Source organism: Oncorhynchus masou, chromosome 22, assembly GCF_036934945.1.
Source record: "Oncorhynchus masou masou isolate Uvic2021 chromosome 22, UVic_Omas_1.1, whole genome shotgun sequence".
Taxonomy (NCBI): Eukaryota; Metazoa; Chordata; class Actinopteri; order Salmoniformes; family Salmonidae; genus Oncorhynchus; species Oncorhynchus masou.
The window spans coordinates 16,395,167-16,403,719 of record NC_088233.1 but is presented as its reverse complement, the minus strand read 5'-3'; the positions used below and the strand labels follow the sequence as shown (position 1 = coordinate 16,403,719).

The 8,553-nt window shown below is 41.5% G+C and overlaps 1 long non-coding RNA gene across 2 annotated transcripts; it reads right to left on the bottom strand.

Moving 5' to 3' along the window:
- Positions 1 to 454: 454 nt before the first annotated feature.
- LOC135509092 (uncharacterized) lies at positions 455 to 8,549 on the bottom strand. Of its 2 annotated transcripts, XR_010450888.1 has the most exons (4): positions 8,454 to 8,549; positions 7,472 to 7,518; positions 6,612 to 6,714; positions 455 to 3,535 (listed from the first exon to the last, which is right to left on the bottom strand). It is a non-coding gene; the product is annotated as an uncharacterized LOC135509092 (long non-coding RNA). The 2 variants fall into 2 exon arrangements; XR_010450887.1 differs by lacking the exon at positions 455 to 3,535 and having other exon boundaries at positions 5,591 to 6,714.
- Positions 8,550 to 8,553: the final 4 nt, after the last annotated feature.

The window sequence follows — 8,553 nt, the reverse complement described above, 5'->3', positions numbered from 1 at the left end:
TAATTAACTGATAATGCCAGAGAAGCAGCTGTTTGGAGGATATATTGGCACGGGTGTTTTTAGGACTATATCTTGCGGAAGGACGGAAAACCGTGCCAATATATCCTCCAAACATCCGTTTCGAGGACATTATCCATTTAATACAATGGATTACCAATCAATTCAAATAGTGATTAACATATTTTCATTAAAAACCTTATTTTGATGAATTTATTCATACCATTTCATTCTTCCGCAAGATATAGTCCCGACCAAAATCTAGGGTTGCTAACCAACCCGGCTGGTTGTTCATTCTATCGGTTTGGTTGCTAGAGAAGCAACTCAGTCGTTCAGTCTTTTTGCTCTGTATCTATGCTTGCTAGCTAGCCAACTACAGCAAATTTACAGTCACGTCAAGAAGTGCTTGCAGAATAACAGCAAAGTAGCTACATTTGCATTTGTTTAACCTGTTTACTAGAGACATTTATTTGGACACATCCATAACAATGAGCGAATGAGGCGCGATTTCGCCTGGCATAGAAAATGTGCTCACTAATCAGGACACTGTTGTTCAGAACTGCTAGCCAACACTGCAAACTAGCTGCACTTAATTTCGTTTGACCTTTTTTCAGTTGACATTTCTTTGAAAATATCCATAAAAAAATATGCTTGCTGATTCATGATTTCGACTGGTTGAGAAAAGCTGCCTGCCTGCCTGTCCCGACTCGTTCGTTACTGTAGGACAGCTGGAGTTTGAATTGTAATATTGAAACAATGTTGCAAATGTCAGACAAACAGTAAGGTTTATACAAATCTCTGCTGTTGAAAACAAAATGTTAGGCTAAAAGAAATGTGAGATCATGTCTAGACACTTTTTATAGTGGAGATAAAGTTTATAAACTCCTTTTGGGGAGTTGTGTGTCAATCAGCATTCTTCTCAGTTAATGTAGTTACTCTATGTATTTATTTTGGCCCACCAGACCTAATGTACAACAAACAACACCCCCCTATTCACTACAGGACTCATTCTACGCTCTGCCAATGCAGTATTGTAATAGTTTTAACAGTTGTCAGCCCTGCATGATAATTTACAGTCTCAGGCCTCCGTCTTTGTTACAAAATATGGATATCCCTGCAGTAAGTGCCCCCAGCTATATGGGATGCATCTTGGAAGTACATTAGAAAACAAAAATCCTTGAGTGAGAGCTGGGATTAATTCATGCATTGTGTCCCGGAGCGGTATATTTACATGCTTCAGTGTTTATAAAGCATCCGGGTGTGAGTTGGGACACAGAGAGGTAACACATAATGAGGATTTAACTAGGCGACTCAGAGAAATTGATTTCATAGAGTGCAGGGGATATTTGATTGGATGTCTTCTACAATTTATGAACCTGCCCACTGGGCACAGATGTCAATTCAACATCTATTCCATGTTGGTTCAATGCAATGTCATTTAAATTAGTAGGAAACTAGTGTGTGACCAGTGTGTGCTGTGCTACTTTCACTAGACCCAACATACTATAGCCTCAGAAGCACTCAGATCCCACTGCAAGCTACACTGTGTGCTCTCTAGAGAGCTTTTGTGTATACTGTACCAGTCAAAAGTTTAGATACACCTACTCATTCAAGGGTTTTTCTTTATTTGTACTATTTTCTACATTGTAGAATAGTAGTGAAAACATCAAAACTATGACATAGCACATATGGAATCATACATTTGAGACAATCAGTTATATTGTGACAAGGTAGGGTAGGGGTGGTATCCAGAAGATAGTCCTATTTGGTAAAAGCCCAAGTCCATATTATGGCAAGAACAGCTCAAATAAGCAAAGATAAATGACAGTCCATCATTACTTTACGACATGAAGGTCAGTCAATAACTTTGAAAGTTTCTTCAAGTGCAGTCGCAAAAACCATCAAGCACTATGATGAAACTGGCTCTCATGAGGACTGCCACAGGAAAGGAAGACCCAGTTACCTCTGCTGCAGAGGATAAGTTCATTAGAGTTACCAGCCTTAGAAATTGGCAATTACCTGCACCTCAGATTGTAGCCCAAATAAATGCTTCACAGAGTTCAAGTAACAGACACATCTCAACATCAACTGTTCAGAGGAGACTGCGTGAATCAGACCTTCATGGTCGAAATACTGCAAAGAAACCACTGCTAAAGGACACCTGGGGCACCAGGTAGCCTAGTGTTTTGAGCATTGGACTAGTAACCAGAGGGTTGCAACTCGGGGATCCCGAGCTGACAAGGTCAAAATCCCACTGTTCCTAGGCCATCATTGAAAATAAGAATTTGTTCTTAAATGATCTCCGCATGTGTGGTTCCCACCGCAAAGCATGGAGGAGGAGGTGTGATGGTGTGGGGGTGCTTTTCTACTGTCAGTGATTTATTTAGAACTCAAGGCACACAACCAGCATGGCTACCACAGCATTCTGCAGCGCAACGCAATTTCATCTGGCTTGTGCTTAGTGGGACTATCATTTGTTTTTCAACAGGACAATCACCCAACACACCTCCAGGCTATGTAAGGGCTATTTGACTAAGAAGGAGAGTGAAGGAATGCTGCATCAGATGACCTGGCCTCCACAGTCACCAGACCTCAACCAAATTAAGATGGTTTGGGATGAGTTGGACTGCAGAGTGAAGGAAAAGCAGCCAACAAGTGCTCAGCATATGGGGGAACTCCTTCAAGACTGTTGGAAAAGCATTCCAGGTGACTACCTCATGAAGCTGGTTGAGAGAATGCCAAGAGTGTACAAAGCTGTCATCAAGGCAAAGGGTGGCTACTTTGAAACATCTAAAATATATATATTGTTTCACACTTTTTGGCTTACTACATGATTCCATATGTGTTATTTAATAGTTTGATGTCTTCACTATTATTCTACAATGTAGAAATCAAATCAAATCAAATTTATTTATATAGCCCTTCGTACATCAGCTGATATCTCAAAGTGCTGTACAGAAACCCAGCCTAAAACCCCAAACAGCAAGCAATGCAGGTGTAGATGCACGGTGGTTAGGAAAAACTCCCTAGAAAGGCCAAAACCTAGGAAGAAACCTAGAGAGGAACCAGGCTATGTGGGGTGGCCAGTCCTCTTCTGGCTGTGCCGGGTAGAGATTATAACAGAACATGGCCAAGATGTTCAAATGTTCATAAATGACCAGCATGGTCGAATAATAATAAGGCAGAACAGTTGAAACTGGAGCAGCAGCACGGCCAGGTGGACTGGGGACAGCAAGGAGTCATCATGTCAAGTAGTCCTGGGGCATGGTCCTAGGGCTCAGGTCCTCCGAGAGAAAGAAAGAAAGAGAATTAGAGAGAGCATATATATGTGGGGTGGCCAGTCCTCTTCCGGCTGTGCTGGGTGGAGATTATAACAGAACATGGCCAAGATGTTCAAATGTTCATAAATGACCAGCATGGTCGAATAATAATAAGGTAGAACAGTTGAAACTGGAGCAGCAGCACGGCCAGGTGGACTGGGGACAGCAAGGAGTCATCATGTCAGGTAGTCCTGGGGCATGGTCCTAGGGCTCAGGTCCTCCGAGAGAGAGAAGGAGAGAATTAGAGAACGCACACTTAGATTCACACAGGACACCGAATTGGACAGGAGAAGTACTCCAGATATAACAAACTGACCCCAGCCCCCCGACACAAACTACTGCAGCATAAATACTGGAGGCTGAGACAGGAGGGGTCAGGAGACACTGTGGCCCCACCCGAGGACACCCCCGGACAGGGCCAAACAGGAAGGATATAACCCCACCCACTTTGCCAAAGCACAGCCCCCACACCACTAGAGGGATATCTTCAACCACCAACTTACCATCCTGAGACAAAGCTGAGTATAGAGGGGAACCGGCCAGGCAGAGACAGCAAGGGTGGTTCGTTGCTCCAGAGCCTTTCCGTTCACCTTCCCACTCCTGGGCCAGACTACACTCAATCATATGACCCACTGAAGAGATGAGTCTTCAGTAAAGACTTAAAGGTTGAGACCGAGTTTGCGTCTCTGACATGGGTAGGCAGACCGTTCCATAAAAATGGAGCTCTATAGGAGAAAGCCCTGCCTCCAGCTGTTTGCTTAGAAATTCTAGGGACAATTAGGAGGCCTGCGTCTTGTGACCATAGCGTACGTGTAGGTATGTATGGCAGGACCAAATCAGAGAGATAGGTAGGAGCAAGCCCATGTAATGCTTTGTAGGTTAGCAGTAAAACCTTGAAATCAGCCCTTGCTAGAACACATTATTTCTTTAAAAACTTGAATGAGTAGGTGTCCAAACTTTTAACCAGTACTGTATGTAAATACTTTCAGCTTAATCCATTAAAAAACATCCCTTTCTCAGTTCCCATCATCTGGCCATTTAGTCGTATACATATTCCATGGATTTAATAATTTCCTTAAAAAATACATTTTACTTATTTTAGCTTGCTTTGGATGTGACGCACACTCTAATTAGAATATAATTACATCAGATTAAAATGATTAACGTCCAGTCAGCACCAGTTCTTTGATACAGGTATGTACAACGTAAATCATGCTGGGACCAAGTTAATTGTTTATTATTCCCAAAGTAAATATTTAATTAATAATGCTCTTTCCAGAGAGGAGCATGTGTATTTACACTAGGCCAGTGAGTGGGCTATCTGGAAATAATGTGCATTCACTCACAGTGACACATACTGCAGCCACAAAATCATTCACCTTTGTGACCTTCACCACAATTGGTACATGTAGGCTCACACTGTACAACAAACTGCCAATTCCACTGTCTATGACAGAACCTTCCGCCTTAACCTACCTAAACTGACAGCCATATACATCATAAAGACAAATCATTACCAAATCTCTCATGACAGACCTTTTTCTCCTTTCCTTCCATGGGTAAATTGAGACCATCCGTAGCCCTTCTAACCTTCTACCTTTGATAAACATCCCCTGACAACACTAATGGTAAATGGAAGGAGAAATAATTGAACCAGGATTGAGAGAGACATGGGGAAAATTAAGACAGGCGTTGGACGTTGAATCCTAAATGACATCTTCAAGAAGATATATTACCTGGCCTCCTTTTATATTCACAGAGATATATTACCTGGCCTCCTTTTATCTTCACAGAGATATATTACCTGGCCTCCTTTTATTTTCACGAAAATATATTACCTGGCCTCCTTTTATTTTCACGAAAATATATTACCTGGCATCCTTTTATTTTCACAGAGATATATTACCTGGCCTCCTTTTATCTTCACAGAGATATATTACCTGGCCTCCTTTTATCTTCACAGAGAGATATTACCTGGCCTCCTTTTATCTTCACAGAGATATATTATATGGCCTCCTTTTATTTTCACAGAGATATATTACCTGGCCTCCTTTTATTTTCACAGAGATATATTACCTGGCCTCCGGATACAGATAGCTCAAGAGGTATGCTTAGATACACATTTAAAAAAAGTTAACCTTTAATTAAGCATAATGAGTATATCTCTTGATTGAAGGAAAAAGCTTTTTCAGGTGTTTGAAAAATTCTTCAACTTTGCGATGGGGGGGGGGAGCATAGACCCCCTCCAGACCACCCGCCCAGCAATCCTAATGTACTTTGTGACCACTCCGATTTTTGGGGTTCATGACATCCCTGTTCGTAACAATTACCACTAGTACAAACATGCAACAATTGTGAGAGTCCCTAGCAAGAGTAAATGTGTAGCATTGCAGTGAAAAGTAATAGGACAAGGAATACTGTTTTATGGACTATGACTTGGTGTGGGGAATGTGTCAGCATCCCTTGATGTCTATTTTGAATCAAAAGCCCAATTTACCCAGACTGGATAGAAACAAAGCTGACTTGGGAAACAAGGCTGGTGCCACTAAATATCAAGTGACACCCCCTTAGAAAGGCTACGTCTTTGAACAAATATAAAATGACAGAGTGTGCCACAGGGTGATTACTAATTCCACCTGCGTTAAATTGGTAACAGCATATATAATGTGTATACTGTTTATATTGGTGAGGTTCCTTGATCAGGTAAGAAAATATATAGTCTGGGTTTGAAATGACAAACTCTGCTCAGGCAAAGTCTCTAGAGACCCATGACATTGGACTCAATTGTTTAATTTGGTGTATTGTTTTGACTTTTCAAAGTGATGCTAGCTCGTCTTTTCCTGCATCCTCCTCTGAAGGTGGGGTTGTACAGTATATGATGCCACTGTATTGGACTGTCCTCTTTAATTATTGAACAAGTCACAATTGACAAAAATGTTTTCTACTTAGGGGTCAAAAGGTGATGATGAGGTCACAAAGGCCAAGGAAAAAGCACTGCTGCCTCACTCACTAAGATGTGACATCATTCCCAAAGTAGAAGTAATTTCCGCAAAGAAACTAGAATGCCTGACCATTTGCCAATAGTAAACCAATATCCACAGGCTGTTTTTAGCCAAGAAACCAGAGAACATGTACTGCCATCTATTTGAACCTTGGGATTTTCACAACTGAGGTGGGGTAGACAATGGAGGAGAGCATATGGGGCTGGCAGAGAAATGGGGAGTTGGTTGGTGTGTGCTTGTATGTGTGGTAGGGGTGGGTGGGGAGATATTTGTATCTCCTTCCACTGATTACCTCAGTTGCTGAATCAGTCAATATGGCTCCAGAGGGTGTGCTCAACCCAAGCTGCTGCATTCACTGGGATCCACCAGGGCTTTCCTTAACCCATAGACCACTGCTGCTTGAAAGAGCCACACTGCATTGTGAACAGCCAGTCACCCTATTGATTTCTCTACCTAGCATTATGGATAAGTCCACTTAATTAGTATTTTTGAGGTCAACTGAGGGTCATCTTTTCCCATACAGGAGACTGTACTGTCACTGATGTAGATAGCTTTGAATAAATATAATGTGGGGTAGAATGGTAAGCAGCATGGTCTCAAGGCTAAGATTGGCTTTTCTGCTAAACTGTTTTATCGCAGGTTTTGTTCCTTATTTTCTAGATTTATTTTACCAGGCAAGTCAGTTAAGAACAAATTCTTATTTTCAATGGCAGCCTAGGAACAGTGGGTTAACTGCCTGGTTCAGGGGCAGAACGACAGTTTTTGACCTTGTCTGCTCGGGGATTCGATCTTGCAACCTTTCGGTTACTAGTCCAACGCTCCATCCCCGAGCCGACAAGGTAAAAATCTGTCGTTCTGCCCCTGAACCAGGCAGTTAAAACACTGTTCCTAGGCTGCCATTGAAAATAAGAATTTGTTCTTAACTGACTTGCCTGGTAAAATAAAATAAATACCACTAGGCTACTAGGCTAATAAATACCACTAGGCTACCTGCCGACCAAATTACTGTACTGTCCATTTTCAGGAGCATTTTTTGCCATCAACAGATTCAACTGAACCATGCAACCCCTCAGCGAAACCACAAATTACTCAAAAGAGCATTGACGGTGGCATACCATCACTTGACATGGACAGACGTCATGAAATACTCACCAGTCTGGTTGCCATAGAACTGAAGCCCTTCAGCCTATCCTCACACACTAAGACAACAGTTAAAGAGGGAGAAAGGAAGGAGAGGATATGAAGGTTTAGAGAAATACCCATCATTGTACATACTGCATGACTTCCACAAACACACACTGTCACACACAAACCGTCACATACACACACCTACATCGAAAAGCACCAGATATTGTTATCTAGGAAGTGCTGAAGTGTGAATCAACACTAAGGAAAGGTAATTCTTTCCTCCATAATACGTTACAACTAAATGAAAATATCCTAAGTATGAGGTAATTGCATGGAGTCAGGTTATGCACCCATGTCAGTAGAAAAGCAAAATAATGCACATTTTGTTTGCTGAAGGGGCCTTACATTAAGGAACAGGGCCACATAACAGCACTTAGACCTAATCACTTCCTCTGGGAGATTAGACCACCTCAACTGTTACTGCATAGGATCGCAAGAATCTGCATACAGCACACCAACATACTGTATGTTATGTATGCACTGTTGTTCATGTATACATATAAACTAGTTGAAGAATAGTGTTACTTTTTCTTTTCTCCTTTGTTGCTATTGAGATTGAGGATACTGCATGCATTAAGAAGGCAACATGCAGTACAACGGGTCATAACAGTTTATTCACAAATGTATAGCCTGTTTTCTTATAATTTCCAAGTGCACATCATTGTTTTAATTTACCCTGATATGTACGAACTTACATTTAACAGTTCAAATGTGTATTTTATTCTGTATAATGTTAATTATTGTCGTATTTTGTATAATACGTTTTAACATTAAAATATAGTGCAATACAACACCGACTATTTCTTTAAACAGACGTGGAAGAATACCCTCAAACTTCTTAGGCAACAAAGTCGTCTATGGCTAAATGAGCTCATTTGTAGGCTATCCAAAAATATAAATGGTTCAAAAATAGCTTGCTTTGAATCCTATTTACAATTCTACTAACAGTTGTCCCAGTGCAGTCGCGTCCTTTGCTCTGAGCTTCTGTAGCCTACTGTGTGCTCTCTGACCCCGGTGGCAGTCCTCTCGCAGACTCGCGCTGCTCC